Source organism: Hakea prostrata, chromosome 8, assembly GCF_041222555.1.
Source record: "Hakea prostrata isolate BN-2017 chromosome 8, UWA_Hpros_2, whole genome shotgun sequence".
Taxonomy (NCBI): Eukaryota; Viridiplantae; Streptophyta; class Magnoliopsida; order Proteales; family Proteaceae; genus Hakea; species Hakea prostrata.
Genome location: NC_142607.1, coordinates 4,856,635 through 4,884,354, shown reverse-complemented (window position 1 = coordinate 4,884,354; position 27,720 = coordinate 4,856,635). Strand labels below are relative to the sequence as shown.

The window sequence follows — 27,720 nt, the reverse complement described above, 5'->3', positions numbered from 1 at the left end:
ACATTCAATCGGGTTCTATAAGCCATGGAGTCAAATGAAAAAAATGCCCTTTCAAAACCTTCTCATACCCAACCCTTTAGGTGGTGAAGGGAGAAACTGCACATCTTTGCCGAAAACCAACACCTTGGCTGAAAAATCTCTCCGCCCACCTTCCCCTTTAGAAAAATCTCTCTCTCACTCTCTCTCCAAATTTGTTTTTAAAAATGATTATAATGACATTAAATAAGTATAACAAAAAAAGTAGAATAAAACCCAGATTTTCCATGTCTTGCAGTGTTAGGAGGCTTTTTTGGGAGAGATGAGTTTCTCTAAAACCTCCTTCCCCCCCCTTCAATAGTATGATAAACATGCATTTATCATTACCTATTTGATTTAATTTCCCATACTTAGTCAATTGAAATAGAGCTAATTGAGTATTTCTGTGTCTTTTTCAGGATTAAGGTGACTTTGGTTATTATAAATAATGCAGAGCAAAGTTGGCTAATATATTAGAGGATTTTGATTAAAAAACAATCACAGGATTCAATCTTGTTGCACAAGAAATCATGAACGTTGTGATCCAACTTTATTAATGCAAGTAGAGTACCAATCTTAGACAAATTGGAAACAAGAGGAGGTTCAAGGAACAAAATTGGTAATAAGATCAGACAATCGTGTAAACAGACCCACTTTGAGTGTTTTGGGCATATCTCTCCCGTATGAATTTGAATTGTGGTGATTCAAGATACTATGGAAAGATAACGAAAGTATCTACAACTTCCTAGTTTTGAGTTTTTCTAGAATTTGAACTAATAAATGTCGAATTGATGGATAAAGAGGACGAATTCATTGTATACGGGATATATATAAAAAAAAATAAAAAAAACCCAACCACAAATAAAAAGAAAAAAAAGACAGCGAACACGGATCTTGGCTCTCATCTCTTGCTCACATTGATCAAGAAGAAGACCACAACTCTCTAACTAAATTTCATCTTTATTTGTTTAATGAGCTTTGTTATAATGAGTAGCTAGGTTATTTTCTTTGGGATGTAGATGAACCATTGTTTATTTCATTAATTTGATTGTTTTATACCTTATAGTTGATGATTTAAATTGTGTTTTGAGTCTCATCGAAGTTGCTCTACAGCTAAGCAAACTAAGCGTGCTAAGCTTCGGCGAAGGACAATAGTCCTACAAAAATAGGGCATATCTAGGAAAGATCATCATTTCTTTTGAAGCGTAGAGTTATATCGGTTATAGAAAATCATCGGGCATTTGAAATCCCAAAGATCATCACGTATTCATAGTTAAAGTTTTTGCATTGATTAATAGTTTAATTTTTATTTGTGTTTTTCTAAAATAATTCAAATTCATTTTAAATTAGGTTTTGTTGTATTCAATCCTAGTAACTTAGTCTTTTTGTTCCACGTAGTTTGACCCCGTACTTTCAGCTAGCTAGATTAGTATAGGTTTTATTTTTGATTAGTTAGCGACACGATTACACTATTACCACTGTTTCCTCACCTCCTTCAGCAACTCCAACGGGTAGGATTCTAGGGCTTCTACTGATCTTTGGTTCTCTTTTTTCTTCTACTCATCAGAGCTTTAAGCATTTCATGCATCGGGGATGAAGTTGTAGAAATAAATCTTGTTTTCAATTTTTTTAGGTTTAAGGAGTTCACCACCCATAGAGAGAACAAAATCAGGGACTCCTAGATTGGACCGGTGAGAAACACCCAATCAACTTTTTGGTAGAGTATATATTCCGGTAGGGGGGAGAGAGAGAGAGAGATTTTCTGACAGAGACGGCGGGCAGAGAAATTTTCTGGAATGGGAGGGAGAGATTTTCTAGCAGGGGTCGATGGGCAGAGAGATTATCTGGCAGGGGAAGGTGGGTAGAGAGATTTTCTAGCAGGGACGATGTTCAGAGAGATTTTCTGGCAAGGGATGACGAGTAAAGAGTTTTTCAACAGGGGTGTTGTAGGCTCAAGGGAAAATATGAAGTTTCTAGTGAGGTGTAGGCAAAACGTGGATGAAGGGATTCTCCCTACATTGAATCCCTCCACCCACCAAAAGGGTTGGTTTTGAAAGGGTATTTATGTCATTTGAGGCATAACTTATTTATGCCCTACAAAAGCGTGCAATCCAGTGTTTATGCCCTACAAAAGCGTGCAATCTGTAATTTTTGCAAACATTTAATTTAATGGCCAATTTACCCCACCCCAAAAAAAAAAAAACCAATTCCTACCCCCGCTTCCTGTAGTTTCGTTGTTTACCCAAAAAACATAAAAATAAAAAAAATGCAATAGCCTTGTTTAATTTAATAAGGTGAATGGCTTGTGAAAATAACACAGGACCTAATCATCCCCAACGAAAACAGGTGATCTGAATGAGTCTTCCAACATCAAGACACTAACTAATTTGAACCGGTGGCCTTCGCTAGGTGTTTTGAGTTTTTATCTTACTTATTTTGACGATTATTGAACCTTCAAATCGTAACTTTAAGCTCGTCTTCTTTTCCCCTCGACTCCTTCTCGGCCTCATAATCCTATACTATATTTCGCATCTTGATGCAATCATGTTGTAGGGATTTCAAGACACTTTCTAACAAAGAAGCATTGTCTTGAATAGCACATTCTTCATGTTCTCAAATTGTCGAGTTTGATTTTGGACATTTTTGCCAGCGAATTGCAGATTTTCTGACCCCATAAAATCTTTGGTGCCATCAACTCCTTCCTGCTGTTTGTGCATTGCATCTCCAACCCTCCCTCCCTCCCACATGTTACACTTGTTCGAGTTCTGGAATGGAGCTCAGAACCAGCAAACCATCATCAAACATCAGTTAAATGGTAGCATCTCTGCATGTGGGCTGTAGCATACCTATTTTATTCTCTAATGTAGAAATCACTCTCTTGCGACTCTTTAAGAGCTTCCAAATCCTTCACTTTTTTGTTCAGCAAATCCATGCGCTCAAGCATGACAATGACATCATCTACAGCAGAGAAACCTTAAAATTTGAAAATGGAAATCATGGAAGATTCTGTAATTTCTAATGGTTTGCCTTTCATTTAATAGTGAAGGTTGAGTATTTTATGAAGAAATAAAACATGTGTGGATTAACATAGTGTCAACGTTTGATGAAGAAAGCTTTACAGCATAGAGGTCCTGAAAAAGAAGAAAACAGGTGTAGGAAGGAGATAACAAAAAGATGAATGCAGACTTTCTACGATTCAAATGCTCATTAACTAAAACCCTTTATATCAGATTATCACAAACGTCTATGGTCAAATATGCTGACTGAAATAGACTGAAATGTGCCAAAGGATTGTTCAAAATTTCAACAAACAGCTGCAGCTGTTGATAAGGAATAACATAATATGAACCATAAAACAGCATGTCAACAAGAGTAATCAATGAAGAATTTGACAATGCATACACACAAAAACCAAACCATTTTTTTACAGAATTCTCATTGCTTTTTCGCCTCGGAAATTGTAGAAGCTCTGCCATCTTGGAATCTGAAAATGGAATCTTATCATTGGAAGATTCTGTAATTTCTAATGGTTTGCCTTTCCATTTAATGTGAAGGCTTGAGTATTTTATGGCTGCCGGATTGAATGAATGAAAATAAATAAACAAGTGGAATGAGTGAATGGAAAGCAATCTCACTCGTGTGCTATAGATTTTGGGTTCCATTATGTCCTTAACTTCAGCATCTTCATAAAAATATGCAATCTCTTTACAACATTTTTGTCCGCTGTTCACTTGTATTACCGTAGAGATCATCTCCACCCAGCCTACCCTTCCACCCATCTACACACTCGTATAAGTGTGAGACTCATGTCAGACAGGGCAATGTAGGACCCACTCAAACACCTTGATGAGACTTGAATGTATAATTTCCAAGCAAGACTTAATGTTTGACCATGACCCACTTGGCTACAGATTCTCGGTTGAGATCCCTAAGCCACCATAGAGGAATCATATGCTTTTTTGTTCACACTGAAGACAGTCATCATGCTACAAGCCTCCCTTCTTCTGTGTCTATCAAACTAGAACTGTAAATAGTAAAGATGCACCAAAGGAAGTGATCAAATGTAAACCATGTGGTAAACCATGCTATACAAAAGAAAAGTATTGTAAACTGCACAAGAAGCCCGTAGACTTCGAAAAAAAAGAATGGCTAGCCAGGGAAAGAATAGGGGAAAGACTTAGGCCAGTTAAACAGACTCCGCAGTTTCCACTTAAGCTAACATGCTCTCTAATGAGGATTTGCATGCTCTGTCAGTTACGAGCTGCCCCCACTACTTCTGGTAATCATCAAACACATTTAGATAGGATCTGGACATGCAGGGTTTGCCTATTTTGCCTCTAAAATCATCTGATTTTGTAATCCAGCAAAACCATGTATGGTGTTAAAGAGCTTATTGTTAGGATCCAGAATGTAATTTGGGGTTTGCCTGTTCTGACCCTCTGAAAGGGATTTCAACCCAATTAATTTTCTCAAAGATAGTTCTAAATTGGTAGTATGGTAAGAGATATGCATCTACCTCGGGAAAGTCAAGGATGAACAAAAGAGTGAAGACAATAAAATCAAGGAGTAACACTTAACGTATAAATGCTCTAAAAGATTAAGAAAAATGAGACTACCTGCACTCATAGTTAAAGCACCATTCCTAGTAGAGCGCTTGTCTTCTTTTCCCCTCAACTCCTCCTTGGCTTCATAATCCTAGACATGTCGCATCTGGATGCAATCATGTTGAAGGGCTTTCATTACACTTTCTAACAGAGAAGCATTGTCTTGAATAGCAAATTCAAAGTTGAGCCTTGTTTCCTTCAGACCATTTTGAAAGTCTTCAATGGTTTTCAGCAAAACATTCTTCAGGTTCTCAAATTGTCTAGTTTGATTTTGGACATTTTTGCCAGCCAATTACAGATTTTCTGACAACTTAAAATCTTTGGTGCCAGCAACTCCTTCCTGCTGTTTGTGCATTGCGTCTCCAACCCTCCCTCCCTCCGACATGGTACACTTGTTCGAGTTCTGGAATGGAGCTCAGATACAGCAGACCATTGTCAACTCTCAGTTAATTGGTAGTATCTCTGCATGTTGGCAGTAGCATACCTGTTTTATTCTCTAATGGAGAAATCACTCTCTTGCGACTATTTAAGAGCTTCCAAATCCTTCACTTTTTTGTTCAACGAATCCATGCACTCAAGCATGACAATGACTTCATTCTCTTGTTCCTCGTAATGCACTTAAAACAAATGCAACAAATTCATCTACAGAACCAGAGAAAACCTTCAAATTTGTCTGCATGAAGTTTGTTTTTCATACTGAATCCTTCTACAGTCAAACATGTAGAGACATACATTCTCCAGTTCCACTGCTCTTGTCTCACTATTAACCATTGTATGATTTAGCATAGTGTCAAGGTCTGATGAAGAAAGCTTTACAGCATAGAGGTCCTGACAAAGAAGAAAAGAGAAGTAGGAAGAAGAAAACAAAAAGATCAGTTGATCAGATTCAAACTTTCTACAATTCAAGTGCTCATTAACTTAAACCCTGTATATCAATTTTACTGTACTCATCAACAAAACTCAAGTCTGTGGTCAAATATGCTGACTGCAATGTGCCAAAGGATTGTTCAAAATTTCTTAAAATTTCAATAAACAGCTGCAGCTGTTAATAAGAAATTACATAATATGAACAATTAAACAGCATGTCAACCAGAGTAATCAATGAAGAACTTTGATAATGCAAACAAACAAAAACCAAACCATATATTTTTCTGAGCACATGGAGAGTTTATGAAATATGTTCTTTCAATCTTTAACCAATAGCCATACACCACATCTGTCCGTATCTCCACCCGTGCCAACACTTAATACGGTGCCACATGGCTGAGATGATGGGTTCATTGTCTGTCTGTGCTATAGATTGTGAGGTCAAGAGCAAAAACAATTCTAGTCACTGTGAGTACATGAGACAGTACATGGATCACATAAACAGATGTCAAATATAGTAAGTACTGAGAAATAACTACTTTAATATTGTTATTCTATAAGGGGGAAAAAGGCTTGATTTCACAGGCTTTTACCTCCTGAAATTCAGTACTTACAACAAGGCAATCACATATTTCTCCAAGAAGGTAGGTCATATCTTTCAGGCTCTCAAAATTTTCCTTAAAAGGCTTTTCCTAGTGAGGACTTCAGGAATTCATGTTTGATAAACATTTGAAGATTACAAACTTGATATAAGAGCTGTGAAAGAATGGTTTTCAAACGTACCGTGAGTTCCAGCTAACTTTTCCATACATCAACAATATGTAACAGAAAAATTACTCTCCATGTGACAAGATATCCCGCAATGAATTTAGAATTAAGTAAGCTTCTGAGGGTTCATGGCGAGATCTTGCCAACTTGAAAAACTGAGATCTCGACCATCTTGGCGAGATCTCGGTTGAGATATACAATTTTTTGGCGTCAATTCGGTGGCCCATCTCAGTGGGTTTTGGGGTTCTAATTGGGTTGAAACTTGGTATTTAGCCTATTTAAGGCCTTTTGAACACATTGATGGCCTTGGATTTGTCAGAAACAATCCCAAGTATGATTTCTAAGTCTCCCCATAGTGTGAAACCAAAATGTTGTAGGATTAAGGAATGCAAGGTTATACAACATGCAATATAGAACCTTTAAGGCATATAAATGAAAAGCAAGTGTATCAAATGCATCAAATAACCTAAATGTTATCAAAATTCCATCCATATGAGTATCACAATCTCAATTTTCAAGAATAGAATAATAAAATTATACAACCATTAGAAGTTCTATATAAGTCAACAAATCATACGTTTATAAGATAAGTAGAGAATGATTGATCTTCCTTCAATGTTGTAGATGTGCTAAGAGTAGTTGCAAGTGAAAATTTAGCCGAAATCCACAAAAAGGCAAAAATTGAGAGTTATAGCGAGATCCAGGGCGAGATATGGCAAGATCTTAAACAAGATATCCCAACTCTCTGCTCTCGACCTCCATCTCGTTTAGCTTCTTTGAAAAAGCGAGATATCTAGCGAGATCTCCAACCATACCAGTAGTGTCACAATGACATATGCAAGGATTTCAGTCAACATTCCAACACAACCAAACTTTCACGATTTTACTTATCAAAATCAGCTATGCAAAGCCCATTAAGGGGTTTGAACAGTAGTTACTTGTGTCATCCTCTTCCTACACCATGATGATCGTCAACCCTAGAGGTCCTAGCCAAGAAAAATCTAAATGATTTGGAACCAAAAATAAACTCCTTCATTATCTTTACAAGCATTAGATTAGATAATTATGATCTGATGACCATGGCTACCAAAAATAAACTTCCTTCATCTATACCACCAATTCAAAGAATCTAAACCTATACAACCAACCAACATTCTTTAGCACTCTCTCAACATGTAAACAAATCTTATACTCTCCCCTCTTGTCCAAGTGTACAATTTCTCATTCCAATTTAGATATGTCAACCTTGCCCAACCAAAGCACACATTTAACATGTTTATAGCTACTAACCGCAAAGGCGCCATGCCATACTTCTCTTTACATTGAAACACAATACTAGCATCCTTAAAACCATCCACTACTCCCTAAACTCTTCACAAAGCCATCCGTGTCCATTTAAAAATGTTTCGCTTCACTGAATTATTGGCAAAAACTACTGAGCACACAAACTCAGTTGTTGATCCAAGAGCTATTACGTTACATGAATCAGATAAAGTTTCACCTATCGTACTTCAACATTTACCATCCAACTCAAATCCTAGTGAATCTTCCACATGAACATACTCCTAACCCCATTGGATTTTACAAAAAGCATAAACATTTCTTCCTTTCTTTTTGATTGTGGAAGACACGGTAGACTCACTTTCTTACTTTGCAACTCAGTTTTAATATCGATTACTATTCCAGGGCATTGATGACCTCACATCCCAGCACAGAGCCACTTCATTGAAAACGACTTGGTACAAATACTTATGTTGGCTTCTTGCATTACTAACTACTTCCATTACCATTCATAATCGTTAATATACTGGAATTTGCTTTGCTTTTGAGTTGGTTTGGAAACACCTAGGTTAACTTCAAACCAGTTGTTTGCACACAAAAATAACCGTAAGAGTGAGCCGCCTTTGTGGACAGGAAGCCACCTCAGACGATCTAGTCAAATTCCGAATAACACAATACCTCGTAGTGAAGAGTTAAAGCTCAAAGCACATTCAATTCTTGAGGTAGTTGTAGGAGAGTTAATGTTTAATCTCTAACCTAGCTTACCTTCTTTCTTTCATCCTTTTACCCTTTATACTAAGGTTTCATGTTGTCCTCATGGAGGATATTCATATCCTTCCTTAGATTAGCATATGCCAAATAAAGGTCCTGGATTAATTATAACGTCTAGAATGCTCGAGAAGCCTAAGTCCAAATCTTCTTGGAGAAGTTAAGGGCTTGATACACCTATACTAGATACTATTAAGATATAAACCCACGTAATCCCTTGATTTGATGTGTGCACTCGTAAACTCTAGACAAATCATCAGGAAGCAACCCTAAGGAGATTAGGATAGATTAATATCCTAGTGATGGATGTTAAATGTCCAATTTAATGCTCTGACGCATCTTTAACCAGACTCCGGCTTCTTCCATCTCCTTGCTATCTCTCTTGAGAAATAACATCTCATAAGATATCTTTTAGGGGCCCATTCCGTCATGTCCTAACGTCCACATGGCTCTTGTAAGGGTGACCTCCTTGAGAAGTCACTTTCCAAAAGGAATATATCCAGTGGTTCTCCCATGCCCCTCAAATTGGGTCGAAGCCAAAACAACACGTACCAAATTAAACGGCCCACCCCGGTTCGTTGGCCTGAGAAATTATGGCATAACATTAGCCACCCTTAGTTTCTAGGTTTGGTGCATTGAAATCTAACACGGGAAGTAACTTCACGGGAGCACCTTTGATCCAACGTGGCGCGGACAAGAACTCGAACTGTCAAGAATGCTTTTTAAACATCACTAATTAATGCTCTGACGATTATGTTAGTAAATGATGCAATGTGTGCAGAACCCAATGTGCACATATGATGGCCACATTCACCCAACAACTCCTCATTATTCGGAAGGCGAAACATTACTTGTCAGTAACCGTTCATTCAAAATTTACCTTGTTATAAAAGCCTTTGTGTTCATCGTCTTTTGTTCTTGTTCCTTTTATTGTTACTGCAACTCTTAAAGCTCTCAAGTCTTCAACAACCTATCGTGAAGTCATTCTCTTGCCTGCAACTTTCTACTCCGTAGTAAATCAAATTTTGAGTTAGAATCATGGGTAGAAAGCTTAATAAAAAGTATGATTCCCAGGGGAACCTTAACATTCCCAAGGAACCTTGGAGGGGTTTGGCATTTGGAGACCCCTTTCCCACTTCATTTTCCAATTTTGCTTCTGCCTCTAGTAGTGATCGTGTCCAAGAAGACACCTTGTCTGAAGGTACGATCGAATTAGGTTCACCCTTTGGGGTAGGTTTTAAAACCCCTTTAGATAGAAGACATTCTAGCATTACACCTAGAACAGGTCCCCAGTACTTTCCAAGTCTCTTACGTCCCATCTGACTAACAGGTGAGGATTCCAAGCCCATACAAGAGGGCCTACTTGCTGAGAGAGGGAGAGTTCCCTCTTTATTTCAACTCCATGCTTAGAGGAATGAGACTACCTTCCCATTCCCTCATCATGCAAGTCCTCTTCCATTTCAATATATATCCTAGAATGTTGGCACCCAATGATTGAAGGAGTTTGGTAGGATTCGTGGTTACTGCCACAATATGGGGGTACAATTGAACCTTAATGTGTTTTGTTGCGTCTTCACTTTGAATTCCATAGAACACGAAGAATGGTATAGTTTCAGTAGGAGGGGGACTGCTCAGGTGAAAGTCATGGTTTTTGTGGAGGGTACCCTACCATCCAATAACAAGGGCTGAAGGGACAGATAGGTTACGTGTCACCCTCCACAAGACTATGTTGTGTTGGACTAACCTACTTACCCCAGAAGTAAGTTGAGGAGGACCAACATGAAGCTCAAGTTGTCGCCAGAGGAAGAGAAGTTATACTGGAAGTCTATTCGGTGTGAGGGAGTTATCGTCCATGGGAGGGAGATGGACTTTGCTATCTCTCTGATGAAGTGGGGAATCATGGATGGTGAGGGACCTTCAACGTTATAGCTTTAATTTATAATTTACTTCACTATAGTACGAATCATTATGGACCTTTTGTTTATGTTCACCAGTACTAGGTCCTCCGATGGCTAACTGTAGAGCCCTGTTGGCGTCATACCTAGCTGCCAAAGCTGCTGCGCACTAGGAGTGCGACAAGACCAGGGAGACATGGAGTGGTCCCCTTATTGATCGCAGAAGTTTGCCAAGTCCTGTGGCCAGGGTCCTTATCGAATTAGAAAAGAAAACTTTGATTGACCTTAACAAAGAGGCCAAAGAGGAGGCAGCACGCGCTGCTTTGGAGAAGGTCGGAGCCCCCAAGTCACAAGTTCCTACTACCTCCCAAAAAGTCACTTCCCAGCCAGTGGCTGAGCCAGGGCTTCAAACCAGGGATAGTCAGAAACACCCTGGATCCTCGCAAGGGCAAGGAGAAGGTGGTAAAAACCACAGGGTCTGGGAGCCAAGCTGAGAACATCCCATAAGAAATGGCCTGCCCAGACCTTCCTTCCTATGGTGGGCTAGAATGAGGGAGTTAAGGGACTCCCGGAAGGTCACTTTTTGGAGCAACCCCACCCGCAGAGGGTTCCTCTACCATGGTGCCAAGTGAGGGCCCTACGTTGAGGTTTGCCTAACCATCTTCTGCAGCCACCACCATGACTACAATAACTTCCAAACCAACAAAAACAGCAACCACAACCAGACCAACACCACCAGCAGCAATAAGCATAACAACAGCAACAACTAGGGTTGTCTAGGAGGATTCTTCTAGAGGAGAGTTCATGAGATGGGTCCCCCAATGTTTCATCTCTACCGGAGCTTCTATATCTAAGGACTCCTTCAAGTGCAAAGAATGGTTAGAGAATGTTGTTGCTTCCTTTGACCAGAAACGTTTGCAGGAATTGGCCCTAAGGACCCTTCGAAGGATGCAATTGTCACCAACCTCCAAGTCAGTGACCTCACGACCAAGCTTAATGAGGCTACGGTAAGACAAGAAGTAGCTAGCAATGAGGTTGAGGTGGCAAAAAAGGAGTTAGGAGAGGCCTAGCCAACTCCAAGTATCACAAGAAAGGGAAGGAGGAGGCACGAAAAGGGGAGAATGAAGCCCTTGACGCCAAGGATGCTACTACCAAAGAAAAAGCTAAGGTACAAGCTGATTTACCCAAAAAGGTGAAAGAGGTAGAGGGTAAAGAGCAAGAGGTGGCCAAGCTCCATAATGAGAATGCCTTGAACGAATCCCTTGAATTTCATCTTCAAGGAATCAATCACCCAGTTATTGATCTCAGGGAGAAGGCCAGCACAGTTGAGGATAGGGTGTTGGAGAATTTTAATGCTTCTCAAGAGTATAAAGATGAAATCATCAAGGCAGCTATGCTAGGTTTTGAGCAAGGCCTTGACACAACCTTCTCATACCTAGTTGAGAAGCTACCTGAAGAGATGCTCAGGCAGTTCAAACCATTTTTTATTATCTGCTGTGAGGATCTTTGGAAGACTAACCTATAGATGATTTTGGTTAAAATAAAATATAAATCTCCATTTGTTTTTTTTTTGTTATGGAGGCCATAGGTTCAGCTTCCACCCATTTGGTGAAGTAATCTATGGCAACTATAAGAAACTTTCTACGTGCTAATGATGGGGGTAAGGGACTTAAAATATCCATCCCCCACCTTGCAAAAGGAACTAGACTTTGAATTGACACCAATGGTACTACTGGAGTTCTATGAATAGGCAAATGGACCTAGCATGGAACACAACTTTGCATATAATCTTGAGGATCTTTAAGCATAGTTGGCCCCTGATGGTCCCCCAAATGTGCTCCACAAATGCACTCATGTACCTCAGCCAAGGATATTGGTCCCTGATGGTCCTACACACTTTTGAGAGGGCCCTCGATTGATCATCTGTAGAGAGCTCCCTCCATCATCGTGAATTTTGCTGCTCCCCTTCTGATAGTACGAGCCTGCTCCTTGTCCTTTGGTAAATGATCATACTAGAGGTAAGAGATTAAAGGATCCTAACTCTTCATCTATATCCATTAACTCTAACTCTTCAATACAAGTTTCCTAAAGTACCACTTAATAGACTGTGGTGGAGTTGAAATATTGTGCATGACTATAAACATGGTTGACAATGTCACTTGGCGGGGAGCAGTTCCCACCGTCTGAGCAAGTTGGACATTTCCTCCCACTGTGGTGGAGCTTCCCGCAAACCCATAGAGAAGGGTTGCACTTGGAGTCAGGGCCTTTTGGTCTATCTTGAGATGACATAAAGCATCAAGAGATAAAATATCTGTTAATGATCCAATGCCCACCAATACTCTATATACCATATGGGTGGCTAGTCAGACCTTGATGACTATGGTGTCATCAAGCGGAGTACGTACATCCACCAACTCTTTTTCAGTAGAAATGATAGGCTCACATGAATAAACCACGTGTTCTTGGAGGGCTCAGTGGCGCTTATCACACGCTTACTCCTCTTTGCTTGGCAGAGAGACTCAGGAGTTGGTTTCCTGAAGATTGTGTTGATGTTAGGAAGATCCTCATCTTGGGAAGTGATGCGTTCAAAATCTGCTCAGCCCTTAGATCTCCTCGTGATGACCTGCAAAACGAAAGCGTCAGATGTGGCCCGACCGCGAGGGTCGGGAGTCCACCTCCGAAGGCTAAGTCAGTTGATGAACTTAATCACAAACGGCTCTGCTAGAAGCACAGAGCTAAGGAATGAAGAACTGGGAAAGGTGATCTAGATCGTAAGCCGCTGATAGTTTAAGTCTATCAGTATGTATCTGAACCTGAGTCTCAGATTGTGTGTTTTCGATCCCCCTCACCTCGTATGGTAGTGAGGTTTATATAGAGTGTACCTTCGAATCTCCTTCGTTGGATGCACTTGAGCCTTCTTCGGGTAGTCGTTGGATCTTAATAGATAGATCCGTTGAGCAACAGACTTCCACTAGTTTGGACTAGTAGAGGACTCCTGAGATAACTCTTTAGGTTATGCGATGATTATCCCTTCGATAATGATTAGCCGCAGCCGTCAATTCGAGTCTGCCATCATTAGGGTAATTACCCTAATCCATAAGTAGGATTAGGGCGTGCTTGTTGCTGAATCAGCTTTCTTCTTCAGCAAGCCATCTTCTGGATCCGGTTCGCTTGGGAGCAAGTCGGTTCCCTCTGCCTCGACCGGGGTCGAGGGTCGAACCAGGTATGAACCCGGTTTGATCATAGTTTCTCCGTATCACGAGCCCCCCAGACCAAGCGTTCGGTCGATCCCGAGGGCTTGGTTTTTAACTGGGTTCTTCGTCAGGCGATAGACTCTCCGTGCTCCATTAAATGTCATATCACATTTAATGCGGTGGTCACTTTTCCTCGAGCGTTGTGAGGGTAAGGCCACGTGTCACCTTTCAATCGATCTGTCGTGGCTCACGTAATCCAAGCGACGGTTTCCGAACGCCTGTTTCGGATTCGTGAGTTCAAACTTTCAAAACGTCTTTCAATCTCGATCGTTGATTTTGAATCAATCTCGATCGTTCAGATTCCCGAACACTCGTGCGGGTGTTTTAAAAGCGGTTCGTTGTCTTCGTAGGTTTCATTCTTCCTGTCTGGAATTTGAACCTTTGTTGTCTGCTTCGCGCCTTCTTGCTCTCAAGCTTCTGCCTCACTGAATCAGTAAGTTTACTAGTCTTTTTCTTTTTGTAGTTTACTGAAACAAGTAATGGCGGACAATGGGGCTTCTCTGGTACCCAGTGTTGGTAATAGTAGTGAGGCTTTTGCTTCTCCTGCTTCCGAACAGTCGGATAGTGATAACAAAACCCTAATTGTCCTCTTGCGCGAGTTTGCTGAAGTTTCTCAAAAAGGTTTAGAGAGAAAAACCGAAACTCCTCTTGCCTTCCTCGAGTCTGGATCTTCCAAGATTGTCGAGTCTTCTAGGCAGCCTCAAACTTCCAGGTCCGATGGTGGACCTGGCTCTGTTCCCTCCATTTATAATGAGGAAACCCTTCTTTCAACCATCCAAGATTTTGATTTTCCTTCCTCTAATCAGGTTAGGGCTCCCCTTTCTGATGAGAGGGTTGATTCAACCCTTTCGAGTGAATTTTCTCTGTACACAGATGCACTGGAAAGCGGGGTTCACTTTCCCTTTTTTAATCCTTTGTTCTCAGCAGTTCTGAATCATTGGGACATTTGTCCCGAAATGCTCCTTCCCAATAGCTAGTGGCTCATCATCGGCTTCTTGGGTTTGTGTTTTGAACTTGGCATTACGCCATCTCTTTCTCTCTTTGTACATTTTCATGTTCTTTCTATCTCTCATCCTCCCGGATGGGTTTTTCTGTCCAAACGCAATAAGGCTGAACTTGATTGGAGGGGCAGCATCCTTGCCAAAGGAACTTGCCCTTCTAACCATAAAAGATGGCGCGAACGATACTTTTTCTTGTCGAGCGCCTCCGTCGGATCTTAACTTCCCAACCGCCTGGAGGCGGTGTACTTCTTCTTCCGAGAATAACCGAGGCCTCCTTTTATCCAAAGAAGACGAGGCGGCCGTCAGGAAGATCAAATCCATTCTATGGTATCAAGAAATACATGGACTTGAGGTGGAGTATAACTCCATTCTTCAGTACTGGGGCTTGGCTCATTGTGAGCTTCTAACCATCATCCTTTAATTTTACTGAAGTGATATGTCTTTAATTCTGACCCTTGTTCTTCTTCGCAGTGCATCCAAGAATGAACCCCGAGAACCTACTACTGAAGGCCGTTAGAGCCGTTGCGACAGCCGAGCAACGATCACCCAGAGCCTTGACCGTAGATCAAGAGGCTTCTGCTCCCTCTCCCGACCCCTTTTATAGGGGTATCAGGAATATCAGGCCCGTGGCTGATGCTTCCAGTAAAGGGAAGAAGCCAATGGTGGAGAGGTCCAATGTCTCCTCCTCTGCCCGAACCAAAAGGAGGCACGATACAATTGATGCTTCCTCCCATAAAAAATCCAGAGCTTCAACGGATTGTGAGGAGGTCTTCACCCCTAGTGGACCCCGAAGTTGACCGACGGGGTGACTCGGGACCCCGAGAAAGCTGCAGAGTGGAGCTCCCTCGGTCTTGTTCCTTCGATCGCCGAGAATTTGAAAACCTGGATGACGTTGCCCTTGTTAGTCAATCCACAAGGTACCGGTCTTCTTGCTTATTTATTTTTTCATAATTTCTTATGACTTCTTCTGATATTTTCCGCCCTCCCAGGAATGCTGTGTTGAGCTTCTATCAACACATGGAAGCATTGAGCCGTGTTGGCTGCAACAGCTCTTTGCTGCAAACCTGTTTAGAGAATTTAACCAAGGCCAATTCTGAGATAGACCAGTTGACTGCAGCTGCTGAGGAGCTGCAGAGAAAGCATGAGGAAGAAGTGATCTCCCTCAAGGATGCCCTCGATGCTTCGAAGGCTCGTGCCACTGCTGCCGAGCGCGAGGCCAGGAAGCAAAAAGAAGCTGCCACGTTGTTCGGTGACAGGCTTGAATTTCAATGTAAGAAGAACGAAGAATATCTGAAGTGGGCGGTCCCTAGCAAGCCCGATCATATCAAGCCAGAGCTTCGGAAGGAGTGTGTTCGGAAATACCTGAACAACGTACCTTTCTCCGAGCTGCTAAGTGCCTACAACATTTAAGCTTATCGCTTGGGGTAGAACAACGTTTGGGAGCGAATTCTTGCATCAATCCCTAATTTCGATACTGCTCCCTTCAGTGAGGTGTGCCATAAAGAGGTTTTCGGGAAATTAGGCATGGATCTCCCGGACTGGGCTCGGGAAGATGATCCTTTTCCAACTGACCCTCAATATAAGGCATACTTGGCAGACGAGCCAGCGCTTCCAGAGGAGAAATCACAAGCCGAGTCTCAAGCTGCTGCTATAGAGGACTCAGCCAATGTCATTCTTGAGGAAGGCTCTGCTCAAGATCCTGAGAAAAGTCCTCCCGACCAGGGTCCCTCGGGCAACAATGAAGAAGAGGCTTAGGGAGTTATCTTTTGTTTCTTTTTGTAAAGATTGACCTCCTTGTTAATGAATAGACATTTCTTTTTCATGTTGGCCTTTCCATTTCCCTGTATCCTGCCAAAATCTTATCTTGAATATCAAAGTATAAATGATAAAATTTATCACAACTTCACATTCCTCGACGAATAATAATCTTGTAGAAATATTGTGAAGATGCGTTTCGGAAAGATGCATTAATCTTCCCCACTACTTCATTTATTACAAAGTCCACACGTTTCCCTTCTGCGAAGTCCAAACGTTTTCATCCGATGCCTCGACTTAAGAAGATCCGAAAAAATTCCATAAGTGTTGAAGGACCCACACGAATTTTCATCCGATGCCTTATAGTTGGATCTTGTTCTTGAATGTGGTGTACAATGCCCCCCAATCAAAAAATAATTTGTTGAAAGCCAAAAATTGCATTGATTGAGTTGAAAATGTTTATATCGCGAACAAAATTGAAATCATCATCAAGGATAAAACTTTTTGAGATGCCTGGCATTCCACGACTGATCCAACTCTTTTTGGGTGTTGATGTTCTTCAGCCTATAAGCTCTTGAACCAACTGGTTTTACAACCATATAAGGTCCTTCCCAGGAAGGGTCCAATTTTCTTTGGTGACGCGGGTCAGAGGCTAGGGTGTTTCTCAACACCAAATCTCCGGCTAAGTACCGGCGATTCTTCACTCGAGTATTATAATAAGACGCTATCCTTCTTTGATAATGTTGAGTTCGTGCTATTGCCTTTGCCCGAACTTCGTCCAACAGATCAATACTATCAAGCAGTCCTTGTTCATTTGCTTTTTCATCGAACTCACGATCCCGTAATGTCTCCGCCATTATCTCCACTGGTGCCAATGCTTCGGATCCATATGCCAACCTGAATGGAATTTCTCCTGTGGGTGTTCGAACCGTAGTTCTATAGGCCCACAGTACATTATAAAGTTCTTCGACCCAAAAAGCTTTGTCAGCTTCGAGTCTTCTCTTTATTCCTTCCAGTAGCGTCCGGTTAGTAACCTCTACTGTCCATTGCTCCGGGGGTATGCCACTCGAGGACATACGATGCTCGATCATATATGTTCCGCAAAATTGCTCAAATTGCGATGAGTCGAACCGAGTACCATGGTCGTGACGATAATCTTTTGAATCCCAAAGCGATAAATGATTGATTAAAGCACGAATTTCTCCACTTTTTTCTCAGCATAATTGCTGCCAGTGCACTGGCTTTAACCCATTTCGTGAAGTAATCAATTGCTACTATCAGATATTCCCGTCCGCTTGACACCTTGGTGAATTTGCCCATGATATCAATTCCCCACATCGCAAAGGGAATGGGATCTAGAATTGAAGTCATGGTTTCCGCCGGGCGCTTCGACATCTTGTAGCATGAATTTGTGAGTTACCACAATGACGAATATATTCCATAGCAGCCTCTTGGACCTTAGGCCAATATAACCCAAGTCTCAGAATTTTGTGAGCTCCACAAATTCCTTCATGAACCTCAGCCAAAGCTGATTTTGCTCCTTCGGGGCCTATACATCTCATAAAGGGTCCAGAATAAGATCTTTTGAATAGTCTCCCAATCTGAATGACAAATCTAGCTGATCAAATCTTGATCAACTTTGCCTCTTTCGGATCCTCAGGTAATTTGTCATCTCTCAGATACTCGATTATCGGATCTATCCAGCAACGCTCTGCTTCAATATAAGAAATTTCTTTCTCATGATAACTTGGAAAAGTTATCTCTTCAATGTAAACCGAAGGGTCTAGATTCTTTTCTTTGGCATTGGCTAATCGGGATAGCTCATCTGCCACTGAATTTTCATTCCTCGAAATCTGAGATATCTTCAAATTCGGAAATTGGTTTTGAAATGCCTGCACTATCTCTTGATATTTCTGCAAGCGAGGTTCTTTAATACCATACTCCCCCTGAACTTGGTTGACTATAAGTTGAGAGTCACTATAAATAGTAGCATCTGCAATAGACAATGCTTTTGACAACCGAAGTTCAGCTATCAGAGCCTCATATTCTGCTTCGTTATTACTTGCTTCAAATGCAAATCTCAAAGCATATCGAATAATAAATCTTGCTGGACTTTTTAATAGAATTCCAGCGCCTGCTCCATCTTTATTACTCGAACCATCCACATATACCTCCCAAGTGGTTGGTATAATGGGATCCTTGATGGTGGGTTCCACCGGTGCAGTAGTTTCTACTACAAAATCGGCTAATGCCTGAGCCTTGATTGCAGTTCTAGGCTTAAAGCTCACTTGGAACTCACTGAGTTCAATTGACCAGGACACCATCCTTCCAGACAAATCAGGTTTATTAAGAACTTTACTAAGAGGAAAAGTTGTAAATACCTCAATTGGATGAGCCTGAAAATATGGCCTTAGCTTCCTGGCGGCCATCATGAGAGCCAGAACCTGCTTCTCAATCTGCGAATATCTTGTCTCCGCATCTAGCAACACGTGGCTTACATAGTAAATCGGCCACTGTTTTTTATCTTTTTCACGAACAAGTACCGCACTGACCGCTGAAAAGGACGTCGCTAGATATAGCTGTAATATTTCCCCCTTCTCTGGTCTAGACAAGATTGGTGGTTGTCCAAGTGCTTCTTTTAACTCCTCGAAAGCTTTCTAGCACTCTTCAGTCCATTTTGCTTCCTTGCTGCCCTTCAAGTCTTTCAGTGCCTTGAAGAAAGGCAAACATTTTTCTCCAGACTTGGAGATGAATCGATTCAAAGCAGCAACTCTCCCTGTTAAACACTGCACATCACAAACAGTTTTGGGAGCCTCCATATCAACCAAAGCTTGTATTTTGGCAGGATTAGCCTCAATTCCCCTCAATTCCCCTCTGTGATACCATGAAGCCCTAATCTGGGTTTAGCTTCATTTGATACTTTCGGCGTACTGAGAATACCTCAGTCAAATCTGCAATGTGATTTGCTTTTGTAAAGCTTTTCACTAGCATGTCGTCAACATAAGCTTCAACATTCTTTCCTATCAGCTCTTTGAAAATCTTGTTGACGGCCCTCTGATATGTTGCTCCTGCGTTCTTCCGGCCAAAAGGCATGACCTTATAATAATAGCTTTCAGGATCAGTCATGAAAGCCGTAAACTTCTCATCCTCTTTATTCATAAGGATCTGATTATACCCTGAGTAGGCATCCATGAAACTTAAAGTTTCATATCCTGCAGTCGCATCTATCAAGAGGTCAATCCAAGGCAACGGATAGCAATCTTTAGGGCAAGCCTTGTTAAGATCTGTGTAGTCTGTACACATCCTCTACTTCCCATTCGCCTTTTTTACCATTACCACGTTGGCCAACCAAGTTGGGCATTCAATTGGTTCTATAAAACCAGAATTCTTGAGTTTTTCAACTTCGCTACGAACGGCTTCATATTTTTCAGTGGAGAAATTTCTCCTTTTCTGTATCACTGGTTTCGCCTTAGGATCTATCCAGAGTTTATGCTCTGCGACAGCCCGATCGATTCCTGGCATGTCTTCGGCAGACCATGCAAATGCATCTTTATTCTGTTGAAGAAATAACTTCAACTTATCTTTAAATTCCTCCAGTTGTTCAGACCCAATATAAGTAATCTTTTTCTCATCCTCGGTACACAGCTGGATTTGTTCCAGCTTCTCCACTGGTTCGGGTCTTTGCATCTCTGCCTCTTCCCGATCGTCTCGATTTTCTATAGGTAGGGCAGTTACCTTCCTCGGGCCCTCCTTGTCTTTTAAATAGGCAACGTAACATTGCCGAGAGATTCTCTGGTCAGAGGAGACTTGACCAATTCCCATATCAGTCGGGAATTTTATCTTCAGGTGTTTTGTCGAAACAATAGCACCTATCTTGGATAAAGATGGTCGCCCGAGGATAATATTATAAGCTGGCAGTTCCCGAACCACCAAAAAATTGATTCGGACGGTTGTTTCCTTAGGACAAATTCCAATAGATAAGTCCAACTAGACCGATCCTTCCGCCACTGCAGATGACCCTGCAAAACCATATAGATGTGTGGATGAAGGTTTCATCAAATCCTGATCCACCTTCAATTTTTTATACACTTCGTAAGAAATTAGGTCAGCTGCAGACCCTGTATCAACCAAAACTCTATACACTTCCCGACGTGCAATCTCTACCTTGATGACTATGGCATCATCATGAGGTAAACAAACATCTCTTTCGTCCTCCTCGCTAAAGGTGATAGAATCTTCACCATTCAGCTTTTTTTGCTTCTGCGTCTCTCCGGTTCCAACAAATTTGGATTTTGTTTTCAGACTCCGGCGGGTTCTGGTCCCCCGAAGATGGTAAGGATCGGTGACCGAGTAGCTTCAATCACCTCCTTGCCCTTCTTAGACTTTGGGGCCTCCTTTGATCGTTCTGAACTAACCGAACGATCCCTTTTAGGAGCAGCCGCATGTGGCTCACGTGGCTCCTCCCTCCTGCTAACAAAACTGGACAAATGTCCCTGAGATATTAATCTCTCAATATCTGCTTTTAGATGACGACAGTCATTTGTATAATGACCATAGTCCTTGTGGAATCGACAATACTTTTCTCGATCCTGCTGCTCTCCGGGTTTCAAAAGAATTTTAGGCGGCCACTTCAAGATATTTTTTCTTTTGATAATATTTAAAATATCAGCCCGAGGAACATTCAATGGAGTATACTCACTTTTACCGGGAGACCTTTGGCGCCAAGCCTGAGATTTTCCAACCCGATCACGGACATTTTTCTTTGGCTTCGTTTCGCTCGGGAACCTTCGTTCCTTATTGGAGACTTTATTATCTCTTTGGCGCGCGTCTAGAATCTCCATGACTTCAGCCTGCTTCGGCATCTCTGTACCAACTCAGCATAAGTCGCAGGCATATCCTGTAGTAATAACTCAAGGAGTTTCCGATTAGTGAGTCCCGTGAATAGAGCAGTTTTGGCTACTTGCTCATCCAAATTTTCTATCTCCATCGTTACTTTGTTGAATCTTTTCAGAAACTCTCTGATTGATTCGTTCTTTCCTTGTCTGACAGTAAACAAGGTTTCTTCCGTTTTCTTGACCTGTATTCCACTCTGGAATTGCCCTACGAATTTGCGCACCAATTAATCAAAGTTTACGATCCTTTTAGAGGGGAGGTTTGAAAACCACTTTTGTGCTGCTCCAGCTAGAGATGAACCAAAAACCCTGCATAAAATTTCATCAGAATTACTTGAAACTACCATGGTCTGTTGGTAATAGCCGATGTGAGCTATTGGATCTCCGGAGCCATCGAATGTAGAAAAGGTGGGCAAACGGAAGTTATAGGGAAACTGATATCCCGCAATTGGCTCGGCAAAGGGGGTCTTCCGAATGACTGAGTAAATATCCTCAACAATCCTGCCCTTAGCCAACTGCCCTAACTTCTCATTAATGTTGGCCAATTCCGGACCAATCTGGGTCGGGTGATCTTCAGCAATATGATCACGACCTCGATTAACACGATCATCCCGTGCTATTCGATCATCACGAACAGCCCGTCCTTCCCGAACATTCCGCTCGCAAATCCGCTCGATCATCGCGAACGGTTCTTCGACAGTTGGTGAGTGAGTTCTTACCCCTGTATCCAACCTTGTATTTGAATCAGTTGTACTCTCTTGCGGTCTGTCGAACCGGTCGTCTCGCCTAAGTTGATCATCAATCCTCCTAGGTCCTCGGTCTCCTTCACGAAAATTCTGACCAATATTCCGATCTTCAGCCAATCTTTGCTCAAGTGGTAATGCACGTCTCCCTGAATCGCGTTGATCATGTTCTTGTGGTAAAACCACTCGTCTGGTGAGCAGGCGGAGTGCTTGGCTCACCTCCAAAAGTTGAATCTTTACCTGATCCAATTGATCTTAGAATGTATCAGGAGGATTACGTCCTCTCTGACCATCATCTACCTCGATAGGATTTTGGCTTCCCTGGGGAATATCTGGATTATTCGCTCCAGGGATCTGAACACCGGAATTTCGCTGTGCAGCGGCTGCTGATCTAGTCACCATGGCTTTTCAAGTCTTTCCCACAGACGGCGCCAAATGATGCGTTCAAAATCTGCTCAGCCTATAGATCTCCTCAAAGCAAATTCAATTCTTGGGGTAGTGGAGTAGAACATTAAATGCCGAATTTAATGCTCTGACGCGTTTTTAACCAGACTCCAGTTGTCTTCTATCTCCTTGTTATCTCTCCCGAGAATTAACATAATCTTACCGTCAAATCTTTTAACATTACCACGTCGTTCATTCCAATTTCATATGCTGACACCTAACCGATTTTTTTTTGGATTTAACCAAATTAGCCTAAAAAAACTCAACTGCCTCCTCTATCATATCCTTAGGGACTTCAATAAATAACCCTTAATGTCTTTAAACTATAAGAAGTGATCACAATTCCATATACAGTCGACCACATTATGGAAAAACTGATATTCCCTTCTCCAAACTGTAAATACAACACCTAAAACATCTACTTTATGACTTTTTTCTCATGCAGTGCAACCTACTCCACCACCTTTGCTTCTCTTAACCCAATATTGTATCATCGAAGGGTGAACAACTTTGTAGTTGTTGAATATTCTCCAACTTTTGTTTAGATTCCTCCATTACTAGATAAGTACAGCAAAAGCCTTATTTCATTCTCCAATTTACTTCAATCTTAATGTATCACAATCAACCAGCAAAGCCTATAAAGGGATTAAGCAGTAGTTACTGACTTGTGCCATCATCCTTTAATTAAAACATGATTGAAGTCATCCCTAGAGGTCATTGCCTAGAAGAATCTAAATGGAGAAGCCAGAATTGAACTCCTTTATTATCTTCAACCACAATAGATTATTATGATAAGATGATCCTGGCTACAAGAGAAAAGCTTTAAACAATATTAACCTATCAGACCATATGGGTGGCTAGTCAGACCTTGATGATTATGGCATCATCAGGCAAAGTACGTACATCCACCAACTCTTTTTCAGTAGAAATGATAGGCTCACTGTGATTAAACCGCGTGTTCTTGGAGGGCTCAACGTCGCTTTTCGCACGAATACTCCCCTTTGCTTGGTGGAGAGACTCAAATGTTGGTTTCCTGAAGATTGTGTTAATGTTAGGAAGATCCTCATCCCGGGAAGTGGTTGGGGCTTTCCCCCTAGATTCATCTCATTACCTAGGTGGAGTTCTGCAGCGTCTTCTCGGAGAGATCTTTCTCCCTGATGGCAAGACTTGATATACTGGTTTAAGGGTCCACCAGAAATTAACTTCTTTATCTCATTATTAAGCATGCAGCAATCATTATTGTGATGCCCTTTATCCTTGTGATAAAGACAAGACTTCGTCATGTCGGCTTTATTTTTTGGTCAGCCATGTAACTTTCTGGGTCTCTCTAGCAATCATGTGACTCGGATCTACAATAAAATGGTAGATCGTGATATGTAAAGTGGAGTGAAGTACTCATCATCATCATCGATACTCCTGCTACACCATTTTTGCTTCCCTTTCAATATTCTTCTCGGGGGTCCTGGCATGAAGCTTTCCTTGCAAACAGTTTGTTTGAAGGGCTTCTCTCTATCTTTATAATCAATCCTATTCGCCTCCGAGACTTCTTCCACTGTGGCCATCTCGTACCCTAAATTCAAGTGTTCAGCCAGAGTTTTGGGCTTCCTCTCTGCTATGGAAGTCACCAATTTTCATTGGAAACAACCCTTTTGAATGCGGTGAAAGCCACCGTAACATCCAAGTCATAGATTAGAATTGAGATGTTGAAACGAGTTATGAACTCACGAATCGACTCGGTACGCCCAAGTATAATGCAAGAAGGTTGTCTTCTGTCTTATATTTCTTGATCCCACTTTTAAAGCACGTTGTAAAGGCAAAATCTAATTTTCTGAAATTGTTGATGGAGTGCTTTGGCAGACGCGAGTTTCAAGTTGTGGCTGAACCCGTCAAGGAAGCAGGGATGCATCTACCATTTATAGCATCACTTCCCCGTACAACGTCATGGAGTTAAACTAACTAATATGAGCCATTAAATTTGTTCTCCAGCCATATCTGTGAAGGTGGGAGAGCGAAAACCCACAAGTAGACGGGCTGTCATAATCTTAGGAACAAAAGGATTCTGATTAAGTACCAACTGTAATATGTTCGAGACCTTCTTATCTAGCTGATAAAGACGATCATTCATGTCTTTGATTTGCTGATACAAGTTGTCGTCTCATTTTCACGGTGAAGCATTAAAACCTCCATCAGCTGCCATAGATGAACTGGACTCAGCTTAACCATCCCTGGGAACTTTCTAACCCTAGGGAGTTGGCGTCCTTTGGTTGTGGCTCCGAGAATTGAGTGTCTATCATGTTTAGTACCCAACTGTCAAAAATTGAACGATGGGCCGCTTTTCCTACAATCAACCAATTTGTTCCTGGCTGAATCAATGGGGAGCAAAGACACTCCTCCATGGGCCCCATTATGTTAATGGATCAGGGGGAACCACTGTTTCAGGCAAGACTACAATTAGACCTGATGGTGGCATAAGCCAACCCCACTGATTTACCATTGTCTGAAAGGAGCCCAAAATCTTCACTTGGAGGGCATGTGCTTGCACCGAATCAAACGCCGGAGTTGATGTGGCTCCCTGCAAGAGAAGTCCAATATTTGTGCCGGTCCCATGTTCAAGAAGTTGTATCTCATATGATGGCCAATTGGAGGTAGCTTTTGAAGTTCCTTCTTTTCGGGTATTGCCATTCATCCCACACGGACATCCCTGAGACTTGGAACCGTTATTATCTAAATTGTCTCAATCCATCTTTCTCTATTAGGTAAAACACATCAGAAAAGTAATTATCTTTTCCACACACGGCGCCACAAGTTGCTCCTATAATCTGCTCAGCTCCTGAGTTGGTTCGTAAACACCTGGGTCAACTCCTCGTGGCTGTGGAAGATTTTAATTCTCGCCTCAAGGATATCGGGACTCTTTGATCTTTGATGATCTGGCCACATCCTCACTTGGTAAAGCCAGAGGATTGGGGAAGCCCATATCACCTCCAAGCTAGATCGCTTCCTTGTCAATGAGTCCTGGGTCACCATCTTCCCTGCCTCTCATGCCTATTTCTACCCTCCCACTCTCTTTAGTCACTCCCCACGCATCCTCCATATTCTCGACCCCTACTCCTCTAGCCCAAACCTTTCAAATTCTTCAATATGTGGGCCACCAGCCCTTCTTTCCTCCCTACGGCCATCGGGCCTAAAATCGGCGGAAAAACACTAAGTTTGCTCTTCGATTCTGGAACTTTTCCACGTTTGGCAGTATATCCTCCCAAGGCTCCTCTTGCCACTTTAATCTTTTTAGAATCCAGCTCCTTCTCCATGGGGATCCCTTAAACCCCTCTTTTGCTAAGGAAGAGCGTGTTCTTCCTATGCCCTTTCTTCCCTCTCTGACAAAAAGTGAGAATCAAATAGCTCGACCTTAGGGACGCAAACACTGCCTATTTCCACCGCTCCCTCAAAGGTTGATAGAACTAAAACTCCATTGCTTGTCTCCTTTCTGGGAGCAGGTCCTGGATCACAGATCTTCCTAGTATCAAGAATAAAGTTATCCCTTTCTTTTTCAGCCTTCTCTCTCTATCTTCCCTCTCTGTCTTCCCTCCCTCCCTCTTTTCTTAGCATGTTCGTTTCTTCCATTAACCATAATTCCCTCCGATCTATTCCCTCCCCTGAGGAGATCCTCCCTGCCATCCGCTCTCACAAAGCTAATCGTACCCCTAGCCCTGATGGATTTAGTATGGGCTTCTTTCTGTCTACCTTGGACTTCAATGTGGATGATCTTGTTCATGCTATCCGGAGCTTTTTTCTCAATCCTTCCCAACTCTCCTCCACTAACCAAACATTCCTTTGCCTCATTCCCATTAAGCCTAGAGCCTCCTCTCTTTTTGATTTCCGCCCCATCACCCTTTGTAATGTTATCTACAAATTCATTTCCAAAATCCTTGCCAATTGAATCAAGAAGGTTATTCCCTTGTTTGTGAGCCCTAACCAATCTACTTTCATTTCGAGTCGAAGCATCTTGGATAATATTCGCCTTTGCGCGAAAATTGTTCGAGGCTTCAGTAGATCTTCTCACTCCTCAGCTCCTCTTTCGAAAGTGGACCTTCCCAAAGCCCGATTATATCCGTTGGGATTTCATTAGCGAGGTCCTCTCACAGGGATTCCCTCCGGGATTGATCTCCACCCCCTTCATCCACATCACAAATGGCCCCTCCGGCTACTTCCCCTCCAGGACGAATCCACCAAGGTTGCCCTCTCTCCCACTACCGCCACCCTAGCCTCGAGGTCCTATCATGTATCCTTTAATCAAACACGGATCAACTCCTCATGCTCCCATTCACAAATGCGGATCCACAAACCTTACTCGTCTCGCATTGCGAGACGATCTCATGATCTTCATCAAAGCGACCATCACAACTATCCCACCATCTCTCCTCCCTCTCCTTTTGAATTTCTCCGATCTCCGATCAACCTCAACAAGTCCACCTCCCTCCGATATCCGGATCACCCCAGCCCCTCGGGAGCCTCGGGGCGCCGGCCCTCCAGTGACCCACCGGCTCCTCCATCCCGGGAGACTCACCGCCACCACTTCTCCCCATGCTGATAACATTAGGAAAACCCCAACCGGAAAGGAAAGCTTTTTCTTGTGGGAGAGCGCACATTCAACACCCCAACTCTTATCTTTATTGGAACCGATCTTTCTACCAACCATATCTAGTCCATGGAATCCCTCTCGTGATTCCTCATAAAGGTCGAAGCTTTCAATTCCTTCATTCCATCTCTTGGGCCGGGCTGCGTCCCCAGCCGAGGGTGGCCTAGGCATCCGTTGCATCCTCGACGTTAACTTGGCATGCCTCCTTAAGCTCATTTGGAAGATTCCTTCCAAGCATAACTCTATTTAGGTCTCTTGGGTCTATTCTTATATTCTCCAACAGGATTCTATTTGGCCTGCTTCTTGCACTTCAAATCCTTATTGGATCTAGAGGAAGATTCTTCTCATTCGTCCCCATTCTCTCTCCGTTGGGCATTCTCTTCACCCTATGGTCCCTACACAGTCTATGAGACCTGCATCCTCAAGATTGCCACCCTTAACATCTTTGGGGCCTGGTCCCTTCACCACCCTAGTCTCACACATGTTTGGAATGCACTCCCCCCATCCTTAACTTGTCCCGAGATACCACCATTTGATCCCCTTCAGCATCCAAATCCTTTACAACTTCCTCCGTGTGGAACCTTCTCTGCTCCCCTCACCCCCCCCAGTCCCTGGTCTCATTTAGTTTGGTTTAAAGGTCACATTCCCCGTCATACCCTCACCCTTTGGAGAGCTCTTAACCATGCTCTCTCTACCCTAGTCTCACACATGTTTGGAATGCACTCTTTCCACAAATCCTCCAATCTCATCACCCCCGACTCCCCTAAAACACAAAACCTTCCCTGAACCTTCATCCCCTT

At 42.3% G+C, this 27,720-nt stretch overlaps 1 long non-coding RNA gene across 3 annotated transcripts in view; it reads right to left on the bottom strand.

The window, feature by feature from the left end:
• Positions 1-3,278: 3,278 nt before the first annotated feature.
• The window catches only part of LOC149006438 (uncharacterized), a 62,780-nt gene continuing 38,338 nt past the window's right edge, over positions 3,279-27,720 (bottom strand). Inside the window, exons 3-4 of one of the 3 annotated variants that reach the window (XR_016175042.1) lie at positions 3,651-5,447; positions 3,279-3,499 (exon numbers count right to left, since the gene is read on the bottom strand). This is a non-coding gene — a long non-coding RNA (uncharacterized LOC149006438). Of the gene's footprint in view, positions 3,500-3,650; positions 5,448-27,720 lie in introns of those variants that run through there. The other 2 variants (XR_016175041.1, XR_016175043.1) reach the window with 2 other exon arrangements.